The sequence below is a fragment of the Phragmites australis genome, chromosome 4 (assembly GCF_958298935.1).
Source record: "Phragmites australis chromosome 4, lpPhrAust1.1, whole genome shotgun sequence".
Classification (NCBI taxonomy): domain Eukaryota; kingdom Viridiplantae; phylum Streptophyta; class Magnoliopsida; order Poales; family Poaceae; genus Phragmites; species Phragmites australis.
The window spans coordinates 32,828,928-32,852,606 of record NC_084924.1 but is presented as its reverse complement, the minus strand read 5'-3'; the positions used below and the strand labels follow the sequence as shown (position 1 = coordinate 32,852,606).

General features: G+C 47.7%; 1 pseudogene; it reads left to right on the top strand.

Moving 5' to 3' along the window:
• The first annotated feature begins 4,568 nt into the window (after positions 1-4,568).
• LOC133916156 (protein ENHANCED DISEASE RESISTANCE 4-like) lies at positions 4,569-8,116 on the top strand (annotated as a pseudogene).
• Positions 8,117-23,679: the final 15,563 nt, after the last annotated feature.

Sequence of the window (23,679 nt, the reverse complement as noted above, 5' to 3'; positions counted from 1 at the left end):
GCCGTCGCTCATCCAAGTCAATTCTGACGGCCATCGTTCGACAGTGCTGCTGCTGTTGGCTGCTGCTGCTGATGATGATCGAGCTGAGAGCTGAACGGAGATTGTCGTCGTGGAACCATGAAACTGTATGCGCAGGTGGTGGCTAGCTAGGGGCTAGGACACCACATGAGTTAGTTACTCGCACTTGAATCTTACTGCCGTACATGGCGTTTGCGGCGTCTCATCGATCCTCATCTCCTACCCGGTGTACGGAAGTACAGTATTTCTTTTTCTTAGGAGTGCTTTTCTTTTGACGTGACTTCAATGTGGATCTGAGATGGATGCAGCTTGACTGGTCACTGAGACATTGATCAGTGATCAAGGCGAGGAGTGACAGTTGTGACTTGTCGCCGATCGATTCCATGGATAAGGCAGGGATGGTGGCGGGCAAGTTGCCGGCGACTGGATCGCAGCCTCCAACCCTCCACGATGGTGCACATGGGTGGTGCATGCCCCCGGTGAGGTCGTGAGGTCTCCCGCTCACCAACATTACACGCCTGACTTATGATCGCGTTCCAGAAACTCATTTTTCAGCTGCTAAAACTGGTAGTAACAGCGGCACTAGTAGACGACCGTAGCAGCCTAGCTTCTCCAGATTCGGTAGCGACGTACGCCGGCGCACTGCAAGTCTACGGGAGTCTTCTTGCTGCTGCCGCGCAGGCGCGCACCCCTCTTTTTCCTTTGATATTTCGGAGCGGGCATCGGAGATCAACCGTCTCGGATCCAAATTTTATAAGATCCTATTCAGAAAAATAGATTTTATCTATATTATTTATCTCATGATCCAATAACTAAAGTAAAGAGAAGATAGAGTAAGTGGACACGTATAATTACAGAGGCGGAGATCTTTCGTAGAATCGAATACTTTAAAATTTGCTTCCGGCTGCCTTTGCCTCGTTGGATACCTGTATACGGCTGATGACCCTCAATTGTTAACGCTCACGTCGTCAGTCTCGCTTGATAATAAATGCACGTACAGGCTAATCCACATACATTGTAATACTGGGTCATCTGTTACAACTAGCAAACCTAATAGATAGGCGCTCGTATGCAGTTTAACACATTCCATCTTCTGTCGTATTATCCTAGAATGTTAATAGTTCAAACATTTATTTGGGAATGGCACACCGTGACGGCATGTGCGTTGAGTCAAATTGTAAAGGAAAAGTGACACATGTTGATCTTGCCGTATTTTCCTGTCTAAAGTAAAAAAAAAATAGTTCTTTCATCTAAAGATTAAGATAATTGGCAATTGTAGACATCTCAAGCATCAAACGAGTCATGTGATAATTGTTCCAACCAATGATTATGCTTATATAAAATTCAACCAAAGGTGCTTCATGACCCTCCCTGTTCCCCAAATAGTTTCTATTTCATTATATCAGATATTGATAATCTGAAACATACTTGCAGTTTTGAACATTACTTAAAAACTAGTTAAATGTCTGTACGTTGTAACGGGAGCAAAAAAATTCACAAGATAATTGGAGATTATGCAAGAAATCATCCTACAATGAAGGAATGTTCCATAAGGATCACATCTTTGTGTGCATATAACCAAAACATAATGTTCAAACAACCTTAACAATGAACAATAAAATCTTACACATTGAACATAATGCTTCGAAGTAAGAAACAAAATTGTTGCTCAGTAGTGTCCAATAAAAACCAAATCACTAAGCAATTCACATAATAAGTCGAAAATGACCGGAAAGAAATACTAAATTGATCAACCTTTTAACTCTGTAGGTGTGCTTTGTTGCGCAATCAAACGCTAGCCTGGTGCTTCTGTTTATGCCTCTAGCTACACCACCAGCACCTCCTGTGACCTGACGACCTCAAATGAGCCCAGCTTGAATAGTGTTGCTATGATCTTTCCACAAGTTCTTGTATTATAGTTATTTCAAGGAATTCAATGCAAAAATCTGTAGAAATATAGACAAATCAAACTAAAACACCGTAAAAATTGAAAGCTTTCTTAGCTGCCGTAAAAAGCAAAACAAATTTACCAGTCCAGATGCATCAACTAAAATAATGACTGCATGTCCAAATTTTCCAATTACCACTGCTGCTCCAGCAGTGAGCTGCAAATTAGCCATGAAAAGCGCTAAAGACATGTTCTGCAGAAAACTGCACATTCGACACTGGATACTGAATGGAATTGACAGCTAGATATGCAAAATCGTGTCCGCTCTGAGCTCCACAAATGCTGCTGCACCTTTCCTTCCACCAATGCACAGGTTCCAACAACACTATCTTGCTCAGGAGGACAAAGAAGAATCCACTACTAACTGACATTTACTGAAATCATCACTAATCAGAAGTGATCAAACAGAAAGGGAATAGAGAAGAAACGGTTTGATTACAAACCAGTAGACCGGGCAACCACGCAGGACATGCGATCTTTACAAGAACATAATGCCATAACATGATGTTAGTCTACATCTTGCAGAAAACATTTTAGATAAGGAATAAGTGGTCTCACCCTCCCTGGAGATCTTCGTCTTCTTCTTGGTGTCGCCCTGTTCATGTCCTCAAGGCTGCAGGCCAGCTACCGCTCCATCGGCGGTGCCTTCCTCTGCGCCGCACCGGACGCCACCCTTGAGCCGGCGCTGGGGAACCACTCGAAGGCCAATGTAAAAGGTATACAAAAGTAGCTTGTCCAGAATTGGTCGAGCAAGGCCGGAGAAGTTCAATTTCAATGTCCGGACATATCCTTCTTTAGGTGGCTCGATAATCTCTGCGAACTTCTGATACATCTTCCTCGTCTCCTCTAGTGTGATTTCAGGCAACTTGCTCGAGGAGGGTGAAGCTTCGTGGGAGAGAGATGGTGTTGATATCAACAAGTATACGTTCTCATAATCTGATGCTGAAGCCTGCAAGATTTTGCAGACATATAGGCTGCTAAGAACACAGAGTCACAAAGACATAACTGTTCTAGGTTTCGTTTTAGTTAAAAAAGAGATATACGACCATCCTCCACATATTCTATATTTGTTTCGACTTTTGAGCTGCTGCATCCTATGTGCTTACCTCTACATGATATCGAATTGATCCAAACTCGAAGGTGTGATCAACAGGCACTGGTCTTTCAGCACTTAAAAAAAATCATAAGAACGGTTTGTGACTGAGGATATATAATGTATGCATGTTGGAGCTGCACAATTCTAGCACTGAGGAGCACCAAGCTCATGGAAGTTCTCTCAGAACAAATAGTTTGCCCTTTTTGGGTTAACAAAACACATAATTGAAACTCTAGGCACCCAGTCATAGTATTGCGTCCTCGGCCACTGCTCACACACCCTTCGCTAAGCAGGTGGGGAGCAATCCTCCATGTTCTCAAGATGCAGCAGCAAGTTGTGGGTGACACCCGCCGGTGGTGCACCACGTGAAGGAGAGCCCGATCCCATCCAGTCTTGAGGTGCCTGACTGCACTTATCTTCAGGAAGAAGGTGCATGCTATCTCCATGGAAATATCAGCTAGGTTACAAATCTAGATCTAAACCTAGAAGAAATCAGAGCGCTCTCGGAGGTTATTGACGAGGCGGGAGCAACAATCAATCCTGTCGAGGTGACAGAAATCGACCAAAATCGCCCCTATAGGCTTAGCATCCCAGATAAAGAGTTGCAAGTTTACAAACTCCACACAACAAAGATCATCTAACTTGAGAGAGTGAAGTCATGGATGAACAGTACCCACAACTTTACCCCTCTGCAAACTATTGGATTGGAAATAAACGAACGAGATTGATCGCTACAGTTCTGATACAATACAGTGCAGTACGAATAACAAGTTATAATTCACAGTTTTAGCTTCTTATGTTGTAATTATGTATTTATAAATATAAAATTATAACCGGTCTACCTAACCAGTTGTAACTCATAATATTTTAGATTAACAGGGATATACGTAATACAAATAGTAACTACACGTAGACACATAATAGCCTATCCCACCGAAAAGGGACGGAAGGTGAAAGGGAAGCAGCGTCGGCAGGTGCTCTGTACAGTCAGCCGGAGTTGCGCCGCGGAAGCAACCAACCCAATCGCCCACGGCCCACAGATCCACCGCTTCGTCAATCGTCACTTTGTCAGCGCTCAGCTGTGGCACGCGTGGGGTAGGGCAGGCCCACACGGCAGCATCCAGAAACCACGGCGTCACGGCAGGCAGAGCTGCGGTGGTCGGGTCAACACAAGCCCAACCGATCAACCCGTTCCCCTCCTGTTACTAACAATTGCACACGTGTGTGAAGCAATCAATTAACAAGAAATCCGACTGTAAAGATACGAAAACCAAATAATTAATATCTAGATATAAAAGATAAATAATAAAATTAATCATGCAAGTAACGGTAAAGTTAATCTTTCGATTCGTAGATGAGAAGATTAAAAATAATTCTAAAATGATAAATAATGTTTTTTAATAGTACGAACTTATCTGTACTGTCTTTATTGGAAATTTGAAGCTAGGTGTGAGAAAGAGGATGGAACCTCCCCTCCGTGCCTATCCACTCAACGCCATCAATTCAGACAGACAAAGATGTTCGAATCTAACGCGCCCAATGGTCAGGCGTGCGCGCACGCTTCCTTTTCCTGTCCCCTTCGCGGCCTCTTCGTCTCCCCTTCGCACACAAGCGCCGATGGCCTCCCGCTTCTCCCACTCAGCGGCTCCGTTCACACCCGTGGCCGTGATGGAGCACTGAAAGCTTCCACCCCAGTCAAGAGGAGACTTCTTCTTAGCGTTTCGGCGTTTGCGCGGTGAGTGCGGCATGGGGCAACTTCCGGGCACCGGGGTTTGAGGGCGGGGAGATAGAAGCAAGGGGAAGAAGACGAGCAGACGACAGACAGGTTCAGTAAGAGGAAACAACGAGGAGGAGGAAAGCATCCAGGGGCTACAGACTCTAGAAGAAAGGTGAGTTCACGGCTTCTCTCTCTCTCTCTCTGGATTCGGTAATGGTCTTTCCCGGCTGGGGATTTTTCTCAGTGTTAAGCTTGATTCGGTCAGTAACTTCATTTTTGGAGCTCCCGCGGCAGAGCTTCTCTGTTATTTTCCTTGTTCTTAAATCGAGTTCAATGATTCTTGAATGCCAAGTGGTTGATTCCTTCGTTGTTTTGGCGTCCTGACTTGCAAGTTCGCTGCACATGAGAATGCATGTTTCTTGTGTTTTCACCCCTTGGAGATCCTGCTTGGAGTTTTTCTGTTACCAACTAACCATGCATCACGGTGTCTGTACGTGTTATGAGCATTTTTTTTTAACAGTGGATCGTCGTACCTGAACTTTGCCACCGGGCTGTGAGCCAGTTCGCATGTTATGAGCATTATTGCGTATTTGTTCAAGTAGATTATTATATCTCATGAACAGGCCGAAGGGGTTAGGACAACTAATACCTTTTGAAGCCTAAAGAAATCGGCAGCTTTCGATTAGTTGTTTTCCTGGTCAATGAAATTAACAAAAATACTCCGCAGCCTGTTTTCCAGTAGACCGAAGTGCCCAATTGCCCACTGATTTCAGTGTTTCAAGACTCAAGTGCAAACGCAGTAACTGGAATAGATGTGGGGACCTTACCCTTGGATTTCTTTCCCTTGTCGGCAGCTAATCATATTTGCATATGGTGCTTAGCCTCAGTGGACTTTTAGCTAAATAGCAAAATTTTCATGCTATAAATCCGAGCGAGACTGCTAGCATTCTAGTGTGATACTGATCCTTTCTTTTTGCCGAAAATTTGCAGTGCACGTGACTTCTGGTATTCGAACCTAGAAGGCGTCCTTCACAAGCATTGGAGTTTGGTGGTAACTGGTATCTACAGCCTGCTAACTGTGTGCCGCGGGTGATGTCCTGGATCATTCTTGCTTGATGGCAAGTGCAAACACACATGGTTTTCACCTTGTGAGATGCCCAATGTGTTTGAATGTTCTCCCAGAACCGGCCAATGTTACAGTCTACAAGTGCGGCGGATGTGGCACCACTCTTCGAGGTAAATTTGAAACAGTTCATTGTGCTGTGTTTATCATCTGTCTGGTCATTTGTTTCTGAAGCGTCTCTTCATGTCGCTCTTATGCAGCTAAAATCTGTGCTAGCAATGGACATCATGTGGCCACGAAACAAGTCCGGCAAGACTCCGACAATTATTCGGTTGCTACCTGTGTGAGCAATGGAGTGCCTCCTCAAAACAAAGACCAAGCCTCCAGTGGTGCTGCCACAGACGGTTCCTGCATTGCTGATGCTCCAAGCACCGAGCATGACAGCAATAGCACAAAGAGCAGCGTAAATGGTGATGTTATGCTGGCTGAGAAGAATTCTGTGGAGGTTCAAAGTACTGTGAGCAAGGACTATCGCAATTTTGAGGGCCAGGATACCAATTCAAGGATGGAAGGTCCTGCTGATCTGACACACCCCAATACAAATGACGCATACATAGATTCAGGCGAAGCAGAAAGCCACGCCGTGGAACAATCTGCAGAGAATGCAGAGACTTGCAGAGTAAGAGAAGATGATACGGAATGCCGCAAAGAAGCCGTCAGTATGCAAGATTCTGAGCACAAGGGAGCAAGCGAAGCTGAACACTCAGCAAACAAGAAGAGTTATCTTGTAAGGGTACAACCTCGGTCTTGTGATCTCCAAGCATCGGGTAACTCGCCTGATTTCCATTCTAAACGGACTTCCCTTCAGTCAAAAAGCTTCAGGTCAAGTGAGCCCCTTCAATCAAATATCATGCATAAAGTGGATGAACTGAGAGGTGACCTTTCTGAATTGTTCGAGAAAAATGGTAAACCTTCAGATTGCAAGCCAAGGGCATATCCTCCACGTCATCCCAAACAAGATGGCTACATGTCTCGTGTAGCCATCACATCCAACGCACCTCTTGCAGCATATCATCCTGCTGCTAAGCATTCTGGCCATGCAGCTCGGCTAAGCAGGTCTGGCCAGGTAGCTCCTCGTGGACTACCCTCACCGCGATATCGCCGGCACTGGGCTTACTCATGCTATCACGATGAGCAAATGGAAATGAGACCCTGCAGTCATGAATGCTGCCATAGCTGCCGACCACCGTGTTACAGATCCTGCAAACAAGAACCTGCAATGCACAAGCCACCGGTCAAGGAGATCAAGCGGCGGCCTCCGCCCAGACATCACTGCCGGCCGGTCCTACGAGGCGCTCCGTTCGTCATCTGCTCCAACTGCCTCAGGCTAGTCCAGCTGCCCACTGATTTCGCCGTGCCGAGCAGAGGAACACGCAGGCTGCAGTGTGGCTCCTGCTCCGAATTTCTATCCTACTCCTACAGGGATCCCAGCGGGAAGAAACTGCAGTCACCATTTGGGGGCGATGAGTACAGCACAGACGGCTATGAAATTCACCAGGTTGCTGATGGGCAATATAATGGCGGTTTCCATGAAGCAGAAGCAGACCCGGTGTCGTACTCTGAAGAATACGGTCTCTCGTTTGGCGTCAGCCACTCTACCAGCACCGAGGACGGACAACCTCTGTATGTGTCAAGGAACTCATCTTTCAACACCATTGATGAAAAAATGGCCAAAGATGGTAAGCTTCCCGGCTGATGGGGTACTCTTCTGCGAGCGAGCTGCTGCGGCATTCGCCTGATCTGTTCGAAAGCTTTGACAGCCGAACACCTATTGCAAGAACACGACAGGAAGGGCAAAGGCGTTTGCGTGGCACAAGGTGATTCAGGTGAGCTAGACAGTGCGGTGAAGAGACCAAAGGGGAGGAGCGTTGGCTTGCCGCTCCAAGGGATTCTGATGAAGGGGGGTCCATGGGATGGAATCCCTGAAGCTCAGGTCGTAGCTATTTTAGACGGATTTGTTAGGAAAGGATAGCATACACCGACAGGTTTAGTCGCTGGCATTCTGATGGGCATTTTAGTAGCTAGCATTTCTGATCGGTGTGCATGTTGTTTGCAATTCATCTGTGTTCAGTCTTGGTTGGTGTGGCAATTTTGTGTGGTCTTTGTCTCTTCGATGTGTGTAAGATTTGTACACCCGCAAATACTCAATGCTGTGGATTTTGTGCACTGGTATTTCCATGCCTTGTGTATATATAGTAACAAGATTGGCGACTAGAGTGAGTGAATATGTGTCTTAATAAATTTTTTATGAAAACGATGATTTCTCCTATTTGAATCATCCAATATATCTTAAAATTTAAGCGAAAGCAAAAATCGAGAGAAATTCTAACAGAAGAAAATCAAGGTAAAACGATTCCACGGATGGTATATAAAACATATGTTTCATTTAAAATCAATCTATATATCCTAGCACTCGAAAGATCATAACTAGAAAAAAAGAAAAGAAAAGAAAAGATAAACACGGAGCAACGAAACTCTCCAGGTTATCTAGAGACAAGGGAATTTAATACCTCATCACATAAACGTGTATATACGAATTTTATACCTCTAGTAATAAGAAGAATAACCTCACAATGTGCTAAAATTTTAACCCAAAAACACAAACAAAAATCAAAACCGGAACGAAAAACTTTCACACAAGACAAGAAAACTAAGAGAGAGAAACTAGAAGGAGATGAATTCAATCATATGAAATAAAATAAATTTTATTACTTAAAGAGTTTAACCCTATTTTAAGCGGAGTACAAAGATTTTACTCTCAAAACTCTCATATATTACATAGGCTAAGCACATGTCTTCCTCTTCACTAAAACTCAAGCACTATGCTCTCATATGGGTGGCACAAGGAGCTCAAATAACTGGTTTCTCCTCTCCTATAGTTCTACCCCTCTATTTATAGGCATAGCAAACTTGATCCTTAAGTTTCCTAATTTTTTTCTCAAATACTCATCTCTTGTAGTACACTTCTATCTACCACCGAGAGCATTTTAGTTTATTTTCTTCTTCATTCATTGGACGGTCGCGACGTCTTTACGACTTAGTTTCGCCTCGACACAAGCTTCACTATGGTGCCACGTACTCCTCCAGTCCTCCTACGGTTTTGAGGTCAAACCATGAAACCCTAGCACGCTTCTCAAAGAGTGACTAGTCACCACTTGCTTCCACCTGAAGCAAGCGCTTCGATGATGACGTGTGTCATGCGTCTTACGATCTTGACCACCGGCAAGTTTCTCACGCTTCTGATCCCTCGGTCCACCTTGTCATTTGTACCGGCATCCCATTCGCTTGACTTTATCAATATGTTATCTTCATTATCAGTTTCATACTTTGCTTGACCTTTATGTGTACAGTTAGGATCACCATTGACTCCGCCCAACCCTCCTTGATCATCCGGCATTAAGCACGCCGCTTAGCACCGATCACCTACCGTCGACCGCCAAGTTGCATCCGTTACCTGAACACTATGAAACAAGTAAACATATTTCTCCACATTTCAAAACATCTTCATGTTAGCACAAAATTAAAAACTTAAACTCAGAGCACATCCTACAGAAAATGTGACCACTAGATGCTCTGCTGTGTTCTGCTCTTGAACACCGGATCATCTGGTGAGTGTAACACTATCTGTTCTAGGAAAATTTTGCTATTTGCAAGAAAAGGTACGTTGAAAGCTTCCGGATGATCTCATATCCATCATCGGATAATCCGGTGTGTGCTAATCCACCGAACTCCCTTCTGCAACCTCTCTGCAACAAAAGGTCCGGTACATCATCTGGTGTTCACAATCTCAACACGGACTATTCGGCTGCAGAAAATACTCTGACGCTCTCAAAGTCCATCACCGAACCATCTGGTGTTTGCTTTCTTTCTGCTTCAGTACTGAAAATGCTTCGATGACATCATCCGGTGTAGCTACTATACTCACCGGACCTTCCGGTGCATTGATCTCCAAATTCGCTCGAAGAATTGCTCTTTGCAAGAAATAGTCCGGCGAGTATACACTGCCCACACTGGAACTTCCGGTGAACATCGGAACACACCGGGACTTTGGTGTGTAATTTTTCTACGTACAGAGAAGAATTCGTCAATTCAAAACACCGTCAACTCGAGTTAGATATGAATAAGAATAAACATCCACAAACACATGATAACCAAGTTTAAAACATATCAACTATTATCAATATCTCATCACATACAAACCAAAACACTTCTCTACTTGATTTCTCAGTACATCCTGCCTTCCGATGGAACTAAAATCTACTTGATATTTGTCACTGTCGGAGGGTTAACTCCTGTCGCAGGGATCCTGAGGGACCTCTTTTTAGAGATTCGGCTGGGGGGATGATCCTGAATATGTTCGCGGGAGAAATAAATGGGTATAAATGCGATGGCCGGCGGTGCGAAACGATCTAGCGCGGAACGAAGTAAATGCGCTGGTGTTTAGACAGGTTCGGACCGCACGGAGGCGTAACACCCTACTCCTGTATGGATACTATAAATGCCCTGAGAATGTCCCTCAAGGATGTTGCTGGTTACAAGAATGTTTGTCTATCCTAGAGCCTAAGGCTCCTTGTTCTTCGGTCTTCGTGTATCTGTTGGCTTTGGGTGTTATCGATCTTCTCTTCTCTTCGCTACTTACTTCCTCTGGGATTTTCCAACCTCTGAGAGATTGTCTAACTTGTTGAGCTTGCTCAGAGATTGTGCCGAGATTCAGCCTGTTCTGATATTCTTAGCCTGTCTCTGTCCGCTGCTGCCGGCTGCTTTAAATACCCGTCGGCAATAGCGTGCCCCGAACGGGAGGGCACGAGTTCCAAGGCACCATAAATGGAAAGGGCGTCATCATAGCCTCTGTGCGAAGTGACCGGGGGTGAAAAATGCGCCCCACGCCCGGTCATCCGTCACCATAAATGCACTGGCAACGGGCGCCGTGGAGAGGGCCCACCGGGCAGCCACAGAGCGGCTTGGCGTGCCCGCCCTATCTTGTTCTCGTGCCACAGTAGTGCGGCAGACGGAACGCCTCGGCCCTCACGACGTTATCCCGAGACGGGACGGATGGCACGGGATGTGACTCATGCATTTAATGACCCCACGCCCTTCTGCCAGAATGTGGCAGAAACTGACACCTAGCGTGGCAGGAGCAGTTGGAGGTGACAGGCCACGCGCGCTCTTTAAATGCGGCCTTGGGCCTTTGACCGGCTGACACCTTATCAGTGGGCCCCTGCGGGGGCCACTGTCAGGGGGCTTTCTGAGTCGTCAGGGAACCGAGTGCTCGGGGGTCACTGCTCACCTCCCCGAGCACTCTCTCCCGAGAATGCCCTTCGGAGGGGGCCACCAGTATGGGTGGCGAGGTGAGATACTTCTTCAGATCGCGGAGAGCCTGCTCGGCCTCCGGCGTCCAGTCGAAACGACAAGTCTTCTTCAGAAGCTTGAAAAGGGGGAGTCCTCGCTCCCCGAGTTTGGAGATGAAGCGCCCGAGGGCCGCCATGCAGCCGGCGAGACGCTGAACCTCCTTGAGTCGAGCTGGGGGTCGCATCTGCTCGATGGTCCGGATCTTCTCTGGATTGGCCTCGATCCATCGGCTGGAAACCAAGAAGCCGAGGAGCTTGCCCGCAGGCACCCCGAAGACGCACTTCTCGGGGTTGAGCTTCAGGCGGGTAGTGCGGAGACTGTTGAAAGTCTCGGCAAGATCTTCGAGCAGGGTGGCGCGGTCTCGGGATTTGACCACGAGATCGTCGATGTAGGCCTCGACGTTGCGGCCAACCTGCGAATCAAGGGTGATGCGGATAGCGCGCTGGAAAGAAGACCCAGCGTTGCGCAAACCAAAAGGCATCGACACATAGCAATAAGTCCCCACCGGAGTGGTAAAAGCAGTTTTTTCTTCATCCTCTATGGCCATGCGAATCTGGTGATATCCAGAGTTTGCATCTAAAAAACACAAAAGATCACATCCCACGGTTGCATTTACAATCTGATCTATGCGGGGCAAAGGAAAAGGATCTTTGGGGCAAGCCTTGTTTAGATCGGTGTAGTCAACGCACATGCGGAGCTTGCCATTGGCCTTCGGGACGATAACTAGGTTTGCCAGCCACTCGGGGTGGAGGACCTCTCGAATGAATCCGGCGTCAAGGAGCTTGCTGACTTGCTCCCGGATGAACTCCTGGCGCTCGGGCCCCTACCGCCGGACCTTCTGCTTCACCGGACGTGCGTCCGGGCGCACAGCTAGGTGGTGCTCGATCACCTCCCTAGGGATCCCAGGCATATCGGATGGCTGTCATGCAAACACGTCGACGTTAGATCAGAGGAAGGCGACGAGCGCGCTTTCCTATTTGCCACCCAAGTCACCGCCGATTCGGATGACCTGGGAGGCGCCTTCGCCCACCACGACCTCCTTCGTAGGAACGGAGGCGTCGGCAACGAGTCGGGGTTTGGATAAAGAGTGTCCCAGGCCCCCTGGATGACCTTCGACCTCGGCTCGGGCTGAGACCAAGGCCGAGTATAACTGCTCGGCGCAGGAGGCGGCGCTGCTGGTCTTGGCGGACACGGAGATGGGGCCTGCTGGGCCCGGCATCTTAACCGTGAGGTACGCATAGTGCGTGACCACCATGAATCGAGCAAGCGCCGGGTGCCCGAGGATGGCATTGTAGGGGAGGGGGAGCTCCACGACATCGAAGATGACGTTCTCCGTTCGGAAGTTATCCCGGCTCCCGAATGTTACGGGCAACTCTACTTGCCCAAGGGGCAGGGAATGCCCGGGTGTCACCCTGTAAAACGGGAGAGATGACTTTAGGCGTTTGAAGGGCACCTGTAGCTTGTCGAAAGCCTCCTTGGAGAGGAGGTTAAGGCCTGCGCCCCCGTCGATCAGCACCCTGCTGACCTTCACATTGCAGATGGTGGGGGACACTACCAGGGGTAGCCGCCCCACGCCTGCAGTACTGGCGGGGTGATCGGCCAAGCTGAATGTGATCGGGGCGTCCGACCACTTCAGGGGCCTTACGACCTCTTCACTCGGGGTCACCGAGCACACCTCGCGCTGCATGGTTTTGACACTGCGGCGGGAGGAGGGCGTGTACGCGCCTCCGTCGATGAAGGCAACGGTGTGCTCAGGCTCCTGGAAGCCGAGCTCTAGGTTGTTGGGAGCGGCTTCATCGTCACCACCCTGGTGGGGCTCCTCGCAGTCCCTTTGGCGCTGCTCGATGAGGCCCTTGACCGTGCGGCACTCCGTGAGGTCATGCCACCTGGTCTGGTGAATCGGGCACCACTTCCCCGGCTCGGGCCCCGCAAGAGCGGGGCCCTTTGCCGGAGCGGGAGCCCTTGCAGGAGCCGGAGCCCTTGCGGGAGCCGGAGCCCTTGTGGGGGCCGGAGCCCTAAGAGGGGCTCGGGCCGGAACCCTTGCGGGCGTAGGCCGTCTGTCGGCGGGCGCCCGGAGTGCTTGTCAGCGGTCGGGCTCCTGGACCGGCCCACAGGCAGGGCCCTGGGCTGGCTCGACGGGGACAGCCTCGCGCCTCCTTCTCTTTTTCTTTTCCCGCCTGTTGGAGCGGGAAGGACCTGGCTGATCGGCGGCGAGGTGCTCAGGGCGCGGGACGTGCCACGCCCGAGCTTCCGCCGCCTTGGCTCACTTGTCGGCCAGCGTGAAAAGCTCCGCGGTGGTCTCGACCTCGTGCGTGCCTAGCTTCTCGAGCATCCGCTTGTCGCGGACGCCCTGCCAGAATGCGACGATGACAGCATGGGGGGTTATCCGTGGGATGGTGTTGCCGACCTGGCTGAAGCGCTGAATAAAGCGCCGCAGCGTCTCCCCCTCCTGCTGTTTGACGGCATGGAGGTCGCACTCCAGGCCGGGGCGCGTGAATGTGCCCTGAAAATTAGCCACGAACTGGTGGCAAAGATCATCCCAGGAGCTGATAGACCCTGGGGGTAAGTTCATAAGCCAAGAGCGGGCAGAGCCCCTCAAGGCAACATGAAAGTAGTTAGCCATCACCTTTTCGCTGTCACCAGCCGCCTGGATAGCGGTGGTGTATATCTGGAGGAACTCGACGGGGTCGATGGACCCGTCATACTTCTCTGGCAACTCGGGGCGGAACTTGGTGGGCCATTTGACTCGGTGGAGCTCACTGGTGAAGGCACGGCACCCGGTGCCGTACCCTGTGGCGCGGGCAGCGCCCTTGGGCGGCGAACGCCGGCGAGCCCCGGTGATCATGGGCCGGCAAAGAGGAGGCCTGGTCCTCAGCTTCAGCCTCCTGCCGGGTCTCCCGCTGGCGCTCGAGAGTGACGCGCGCGTCTTCGATGCCCCTTCGCTCGTTGAGGTGTAAGCAGAGGCCCTGGGTTCCGGAAGTGGCCAGGGGGCCGGCGCTCCGCCTGGAGGCCCCCGGCCAGCGCGAACGCCACCCGATGTTGGGCCGGTCCTAGCTGTGCCACGCTGGGTGGTGGCACGGGAACCTTCGGCCAACACCTGGCGGCGGGCCGTGCCGACCAGGGCGGTGACTTCCTGGAGCCAGCGGCCCTCCGGGGTTTCCCCCGCCACTTGGACTGGCGGATGCCTGAGGAGAGCGTGCGCCGCAAGCAGCGCGCTCCCGGGACTGGCCTCGCCGAAGGCGAGTCTACGCCGGAGAGGCGCCCGGCGCTGTCCGGACGCGGACTTGGTGGCAGGAGTTTCAGCCGCCTGCTGGGGGTTGGGTGGTGCACCGGCGACGGTGGCGGCGGCCCTGCTGGGCCCAGCGCCCTGGTCCCCTTGAGAGGGGAAGGCCGCGCGTGCAGATCGCGGCTGTTGCTGGGACGCAGCAGCGACTGGGGCCTCCTGTGCGAGGGGCTCTATTTCCCCGCTGGAGCTGGAGTCGGAACGCTGGAGGCGATGACCACCAGCCATTTTTTTCTGCAGAAGGAAACAAACAAACAAATTCAGGGATGCTTCCCCCTTACCTGGCGCGCCAGCTATCGAAGGGTTAACTCCTGTCGCAGGGATCCTGGGGGACCCCTTTTTAGAGATTCGGTCGGGGGGATGATCTGAATATGTTTGTCGGAGAAATAAACGGGTATGAATGCGATGGCCGGTGGGGTGGAATGATCTAATGCGGAAGGGGGTAAATGCGCTGGTGTTTAGACAGGTTCGGGCCGCACGGAGGCGTAATACCCTACTCCTGTATGGATACTATAAATGCCTTGAGAATATCCCTCAAGGATGTTGCTGGTTACAAGAATGTATGTCTATCTTAGAGCCTGGGGTCCTTGTTCTTTGGTCTGCGCGTATCTGTTGGCTTTTGGGTGCTCTCGATCTTCTCTTCTCTACTCAAAGCCTGTTCTGATATTCTTGAGCGCCGGACAGCTTATTTTTGTCCGTGCTGCCGGCTGCTTTAAATACCCACCGGTAGCAGCGTGCCCTGAACGGGAGAGCACGAGTTCCAAGGCACCATAAATGGAAAGGGCGTCATCATCACCTCTGGGCGAAGTGACCGGGTTGGAAAATGCGTCCCACACCCGGTCATCCGTCACCATAAATGCACTGGCAACAGGCGCCATGGAGAGGGCCCTCCGGGCAGCCGTGGAGCGACCCGGCGTGCCCGTCCTGTCTTGTTCCCCTGCCACAGCAGCGCGGCAGACGGAACGCCTTGGCCCTTACGATGTTATCCCGAGACGGGCCGGATGGCACGGGATGGGACCCGTGTATTTAATGACCCCACGCCCTTCTGCCAGAATGTGGCAGGAACTGACACCGAGCGTGGCGGGAGCAGTTGGAGGTGACAGGCCACGCGCGCTCTTTAAATACGGCCTTGGGCCTTTGACTGGCTGACACCTCATCAGTGGGCCCCTGCAGGGGCCACTGTCAGGGGGTTTTCTGAGTCGTCGGGGAACCGAGTGCTCGGGGGTCACTGTTCACCTCCCCGAGCACTCTCTCCCGAGAATGCCCTTTCTTGATCCTCGGGGAACCGAGCGCTCGGGGGTACTGTTCACCTCTCCGAGCACTCTCTCCCGGGCACACTTGTACGAATCTTCGGGGGACCGAGTGCTTGGGGGCCGCTGCACGCAACCCCGAACACTCTCTCCCGGAACTTCCCTCAGTGGGTCCTCAGAGTACTTGGGTGCCCAGGGGGCCACCGCTCGCGGCCTCAAGCACACTTCTTCCGGTACTTAGCTTTCTTGGTCGTCGGGGACTCGGGTGCTCGGGGGTCACCGTATACCTCCCCGAGCACTTTCTTCCCGGCACTTAGACTTCGCAGATCATCGAGGAACTTAGGTACTCGGGGACCACTGACTGTAGCCCCAAGCGCCCTCTCTCGAGACTTAATCTTTTTTACCTTGCGGAGGAGACTCCGCGAGATGGCGCCACGTGACGGATTGCTGGCCTGGCCTCAGGGTTCGGAAACCCCCGATTCCTGATTCACCGACAGTCACACTGGTCTGTTCGACGATCATCACCGCCCTCAGACTCACTCTCGGGATTGTTCAGTTGTTCTTACTGTAACAAATCTGGAAGTCGTGGGCGCCGCTAAAGGTAATTCTTTGCTTGGCTTGCCCTGCAGAGAAGGATCTGGACCTCTGAGCGCAGATTGTCAGCCAGGCCAAGCAGGAAGATGAGCTGTGGAGGTCGGCAGGTGCTAAGCAGTAAGCACATGGGTAACCTGATGGACACTGAAAATATGCGATCGGTACACCGTACAAGGGTGGCCCATTTTTTTTTTTAGTCTCCCTCCTCTGTCAACCGTTGTAACCCTTTATTGTATAATCGTCTCATGTAAACTGTAGCGAGCAACTGCTCTATGCGTGTTTGTTAGGTCGTTCTACCCAACTTTATCCTTTTCAATATAAAGATATGTAATCCTCTTACGTGTTCTAGAAAATATAATTTCTCATATTCTTTCTTTTCCCAACAAGGCATTAACCCCGTAGTGCGCCTGAAAGTCCAACCTCTCCCGAAGAAAAGAGTACATCCACAATTCCATTTTTTTTATGAAACAGTACACGCAATCAGTTATACTTCCAGAGAAAAGAGTACATTCAGATATGATACACGCAAGAATATACTCTCAGCCTCTCAGGAACGTGTCACGAGTGCCGCACTGTTCCAGACCAGCACCCACATTACTTGAACTGAAAAGTATTGTCCGCTATGCAACACCGAAATGGATACGAGTATTGATATCGATCGATATGAATATAGAGATACGTTATATTTTTAGAAAACCTGATATGTGGATACATTTTACTATTTTAAAAAAGCAGTAATAAGTTACTCACATATTATACTTAAGTGGTAGGGCTTGTTTGGATTAAGCCCATTCTCACCTCGTTAAATTGTTAGCTTGCCAAAAAAATTGGTGGAGGATTTGGGTACCGCCGTTATGCTAGCACGTGGGCGTAGAAGAAAATTAGCATGGGCATGGGGCGTCGGCGTCCATCCAAACGCGTGCTGCCGCACACAATCAACGCCCAAAAATTTGCAGGCTGAAGCGGGGTGTCGATGCAAACAGCCCCCTATTACATAACATAATTAAAAAGTTTCAATTTAGAGCATATTAAACGACATAACTGAAAGTGCATCTAACCCTTATGTGTGGTTTTGGTAATTAATGACAATACCTATAGACTAACAATGATGTTGAGTTTGTTAGTAGGTTGTTTCATAGGCAATGCATTGAGAGATATGCATGAGCTCTAGGTGTATGGGGAGATTGAAAATGCATCAAGATAAATGTGCTCTAGGTTATTTCATAAGAGATGCATAAGTGATGAATCATGGATTTACTGAGAAATGCCATAAGAATAAAAGAAATGCATCATTGTCAATGAGCTCTTAGTGATGCTCATAAGGAGAAGAAAAAGCTCAATAAGATTGGCAATAAACTTGAAGACTAAGTTACGTGTGGAGATCAAGTAACTTAAGGTACAAAAGTTGTCAATTAGGTTTTATAGACTAACCCATATGTTTTGTGCTTGAGAGTGAGTTGGGGTTAGGATCCATAAGAAGGCACATGTTGAATTGAAATCATATATGCCAAGAGTGAAGAATAAGAGTGGACTCCATATTTGATCAAATGAATTTCTTGAAAAAGTCGAATACAAAGTGGTTTTCTATAGTAAGACGGTGAAGGGCAAGCAAGAATCGGCTGCGATGGACCATTCGGTGGTGAAGGATAAGCAAATGGCTTGGCGCTGAAGGACCAAAGCGGTGGTGAAGAGCGAGTGAAAGCTTTATGCCAATGGATTGTGTGAGGACATGGGAAGCTATGAGTGATTCACATCAATCATATGAAGAATCAAGAAGAGATAGAGTGAAAAATATATGAAAGTTGGCAACCCTCAAGGTCTGAATGAAAGAAGCGGTACTTGAAAGTTATTCAAAGGCTCAAAGTGGTTTAAACAAGTTTTATCTTCGAATTTGAGTATAGATATGCCGCACTATTAAGAGAGATGCAATGTAGAGCTAATTGTCGTGTCTCAGTGCTCAAGAGTTTCTAACCAAACCCAAGTGAGAGTTCTTTTTAGAAATCCCTGTGTGGAAAGTGTGGAAGTGTCCGAATTGGGTTTCGGAGTGTTCCTAATTTAATCCAATATGTTTTAGGTGATGAATTCAGTTGGGATATGTAGCCCTCTGAATAAGCTTTCCATAGAGTCCAAAATCGTCGAAATCAAACTTCGAGATCAAAAGTTATCGCCGTTTTTCAAAGATCAGCTGTGCTGAATCCGGATATTCCGGGTTAACTCGGATTATCCAGGTTGTCCGGAGTCTCCAGGTGAGGGTTCGAGGAGAGGTTTCGGTTTGTGCCTTTTTAGTTGACCCGAATGCTCCGGGTTGACCCGTGTACTCTGGGTGAGGTTCCGAGTCCGGATGCTCGATTTTGCCTTCTTTAGCTTACCCGGATACTCCGAGTTGACCCGGTGACTCCGAGTCAGTAAAAAAAGTCTGTAACAGCTAGTTTTTTTATGTGGGCTATAAATAGCCCCTCACCTCCATCCTTTGGGGCTGCTGCAAGGGCACAAAAGAAACATCCTCTAGAGCTAAAAAAACTCCCTCCCACTCATTTTAGTCAGAGATTTGAGAAGAAAAGTGAGTTGGATTGAGATATTGGAAGATTGAGTGCAAGTGAGCTAAATGCATTCTTGAGCACTCAAGTTCATCGGTAAGAAATTCGTGAAACATTTGTTACTCTTGTAGGTAAAGCCTTTTAGCCGGCAAGGTGTTGCCTGGTGAGCTCCCGTGCTTGTGGTGAGCCACGGGAAAGTTTGTAAAGGCTTCAATTTTGCCTTCGTAAGGGAAGAAATCAAGAGTGGAAGTCAAGCTCAAGTGTGACCAAGCTTGGAGAGAAAAGTGGTTGAAAGAGATCTAGCTCATTGGAGCTTTCTCAATGGAGATGTAGGATTCACGATGGTGAATCCGAACTTCAGGAAACAAATCTCGTGTCTCCTCTCTTGTTCCCTTTCATTTGAGTTCTTGCTTAATATTTGTGTATTTTGCTCAATCTACTTGTTCGTGTGTATTTGATTGTAGATTCTCCGTGGATCTAATCGAAATCATCACTTGAAATATATGACATCACTTGGTTTGAGGTAGAACTCTTTAGGCGTACTTTAAATTCAGTTTCGAGCTCAGTTCTATACAGAACCCAGAAAATCCAGATTTACTCGGAGGTTCCGAAACTGTACAACCCAGAGACTCCGGGTTGACTCGAAGTATCTGGGTGAACAGTGTTTTTAGCCCTTTTCAATTAGTGCTTTCTTGCATATCTTTTGCTAGAATTGAGTAATTCTTTTCAACCTAGGATTGTAACTTTTACATTTATTTAGGGTGGATGTGCACTAGTTGAGCCTAGCATATTTAGGTTTTTCACTTGTGAAAAAACCGTTAATTTATATTCCGCTGCAAATTTAGGCTAACGGTAAAAGGGGACGAATTTTTATAAAAATGTCTATTCACCTCCCTCTAGACGACATCATTGTCTTTTCAGTAACAACCAGATAGCATGTTCTACTTAAGTTCTATTACATAATATTCTAAAAGTCTCAAATTTAGGACATATTAAAAGGTATAACAACTAGCTAGCTATAGTAGGTTCTTTATCCTCATCCTCATTTCCTTCATACTCCATAATAACAGCCTCCACATCTCCCAAAGACATAGCTTGTAACTCAGGTTAATCAAGATAGAGTTCAACAACTTTAAGAATGCTAGACCACTTAGAGAGTAAAAAGAATCTTCTCTCACATCCCACATCCTTAATTCCCCTTTCTTGTACGCATCTGTTCTTTTTGAGAGATGTCTCAGATTTGAGTGCACATAGACTAAATCTTTAATACGCTCTAAAGTTACGGTATTTCTTTTAACGATATGGATAAAGCTATAAGTACTCTAATTCCTCTTACAACAAGAAGATAAGGCTAGATGGCTAACCAATTTGATAGCCAAACTCTACAATAGAGGCATAGATTGTCCATGATTTGTCCATCAAGTCATTGGAGATCAAACCCATCTATCATTGATTGAATCATAATAATTGAATTCTTAAAAAAAAACCTTGAGAATCATGGGTACTCTTCTTTCACTCTTGCCAACTCTTCTTGTATGGGAGCTATAATTAATTGAATATTTGTTGCATTGCTTCTATATCTCCGGAATAAAATGATCTTGCAATTAGAGCATCCAATTGATTGCGCTCCTCCATTGCCCAAGCTTTCTCTAATACAGATGGATGCCCCCTCCTCTTCTTCTTATTGCTACTGCATGAATCAATACTACTAGCACTAGGTAAGAACACAATTTTTGGTTTTGATCTTTCCACTTCTTTAGCTCTTGCAACATTTCTCCTCATCTGGCTAAGTTCACCATGGTCACCTTCAAACACATTTTAACTCCATATCCCTTCTTCTTCAGCAAGTGAGCATCCACTCTAGTATAGTTACTAAATCCAATAAATGAACTAAAATTATATTTCCATCTACTATTGTCTCCACCTTGTTTAGGTATCTCTATGATCGTGACATAATCCTACAATGGAGCTTTGATGTCCATGGAGGTTGCATCAGCAACACTGTTTGAAGCTGCCGCTACCATCAAGAGCTACAATGAGGTGGCAAAAAGTTATAAGAACAATATACAAATAAGTGAATAACAGACTTCAGTAAGACAGTAAGTTAGAAGAACAATATACTGAGAAAAATAGCAAATACTATGGCAGAAAGCCGTAATGGTGGCTAAATCGATCACAGTTGACAGATCAATAACAAATATGGGCATGAAGTAAAGAATAGCATGGCCTAGATTTGCTACCACATGGATAATAGCAAACAGTCACAAGTAGATGGATCAGTCACATAGGTAGTAATTAACTAAACATCAGTACATCGCCTTAGCCTAATTAACTAAGCTCCAATGCTCTACTTAGATAACAGATAAGTGGAGGCGCATCAGTACATCACCTTCGCCTAACATTGCTAGCAAACGAGTGGATGGTTGGAGGCACTGGACTCACCAGATCTGGAGGGTAGAGCCGCAGGAGGCTGGAGGCATGGGTAGCTGGAGCCTAGAGGCTCGATCAGCTGGACGCACGGGCGGCCAAGACTCGTCGTGGGTGACTGGAGGCAAGGGTGTTGCTACCGGCGTGGTCGCGACCGACAAGAGGCGCCGTGTGCTGGTGAAAGTGCCTAGAGGGGGGTGAATAGGCTTTTCTGAAAATTAAAACTAAAATAGAGGATTAAAACTGCCGGATACTCTGGTGAAGATCGGATACTCCGGTCTGGTCCGGAGTCTCCGGTCTATACAGGAAATCAAGAACAACTGTGAATTAAAGAGAGCAGCTAGAATCTAAAGGAGTAGCTATGTCTACTAGTTATCACAGAGCTAAAACAACAGTTAATACTAGCAAGATGATCACTAAGGCAACTTACATGTAAATTCACAAATTCACACAATTAAGCAAATTGCACAAATAAGAACGTGAGAGATTATCCCGGAGTTCGGCCACCTCACAAAGAAGTGCCTACGTCTCCGTTGAGGAGCTCACAAAGAGCTGGGTCTTTTCCAACCCTATCCTCTTCTAGCGACCACAAAGATCAAATTAGAATTTTCTTACTCAATTTGAAGTCGATTACAAACTTTCTGTGGCACTCCACAAAGATTGGGTGCCCTACGGGCGACACCTTGCCATCTAGAAGCACAAAGCTTCAAGAGTAAAGATCACAACGAATGCTCGAGGAAGAACTCAATGCTCAAATGGCTTAATCTCACTCCAAACCCAAACTCACTAAATTTTACAAAACTTAGCACTAGAGGTGGTTGGAGGGACTTTGAATGCTCTTAGAATGCTTAAGGAGTCTAGAGTTCACCAGCAATAGCAAACCTTTAATACCAAGGGGTGTGGGAGTATATATAGCCTCTCTCAAAAACTATCCGTTACTGTTCTGTCAGACCTGACCGGAGTATTCGGTGAACACCGAAGTATCCGGTCCCAAATCCAAAAACGGCATCAGAACGGTCACAGAACGTGTCAGAACTAGCCGTTACAAATTCTGTTAAGTTACCGGAGTCTCCGGTGAACACCGGAGTCTCCGGTCCTGACAGGGCTATCGAATATACTAAGTTCGGAGACTTACCGGGCCCTCCGGCCTCTCCAGGTACCGGAGTATCCGGTGAACACCGAAGACTCCGGTCTTTTTATCAAAAAGAATAAATGCTAACTGAGACACCCCTGCCGGAGTCTCCCTCGGAGACTCCGGTTAAAACATTTTCTCCTACCGAAGTATCCGGTGAACACCGGAGACTCTGGTCTTTTTCAATAAAAATAAAGATTTAACCGATTGACCTCTAGCGGAGTCTCCCTCGGAGACTCCGGCCTTAAAACTCACCAACTACCGGAGTATCCGGTGAACACCGGAGACTCTGGTCTTTTTCAACAAAAATAAATCGGAACCGAGCACCCTCTGTCAGAGTCTACCTCGGAGACTCCGGACTAAATACTGAGTACCAGAGTATCCGGTGAACACCGGAGACTCCGAACTCAGTGAACTTTGCAAAACAAACCCGGTGTTCGTAGGTGAATGTGTCTCTCAACTTATTGGTTCTAAAGGATATCTTGAGCATTGAGACACTAATCAAGCAATCAAATGCAACCCTCTTAATAGAGCAGCTATCCTAGACTCAATTTCAAAAATAAAGGAATTTAAATCCTATTGAGTACTCCTAGTTGCTTCTCCTTTCTTTTTGAAGGGCGTCAAACGTCATATGTCTTCTCAATTTAGACTTAGACCTGTTCATGACTTAGATAAACACATTAGATCCTTAATCGTTTTGTCATCAATAAGCCAAAACCCACTTAGGGGGCTTAGATGCACTTTCAGCTGGCGACAGCTGGCAATAGAGTTGTGAGAGGGAGGCGGCTGGACAGGGAGGCGAGAGGGAGGTGGCTGGAGAGGAGGCGAGAAGGATGCCAGTTTTAGGGATTCGACTCGAGCTGATTTCGACTACTACTAGGCTGGGCCGTATCTTCGAGGTATCCAAGATGTATCCCTAATTTTCCAAAAAAATCTAAATACTCCTCAGATACGTATCTGAGTTGTATCTATATCGGATATTGCATCGAATATAGATAAGCTACCTTATGGGAGTATTCGTGTTTCATAGATTGTCTGTACCGTCACGATTCACTAGTTATAGGAAACATTGATTATATGTCCTAAAGTTGATCAATATTTGATAATATATTCTAAATTGATCAAACTTTGATTATATGTCCCACAGAAACTAGTTTGTAACCAATTTTCATATTAGGTATTGCAACTAGACCCTTGTACATCAA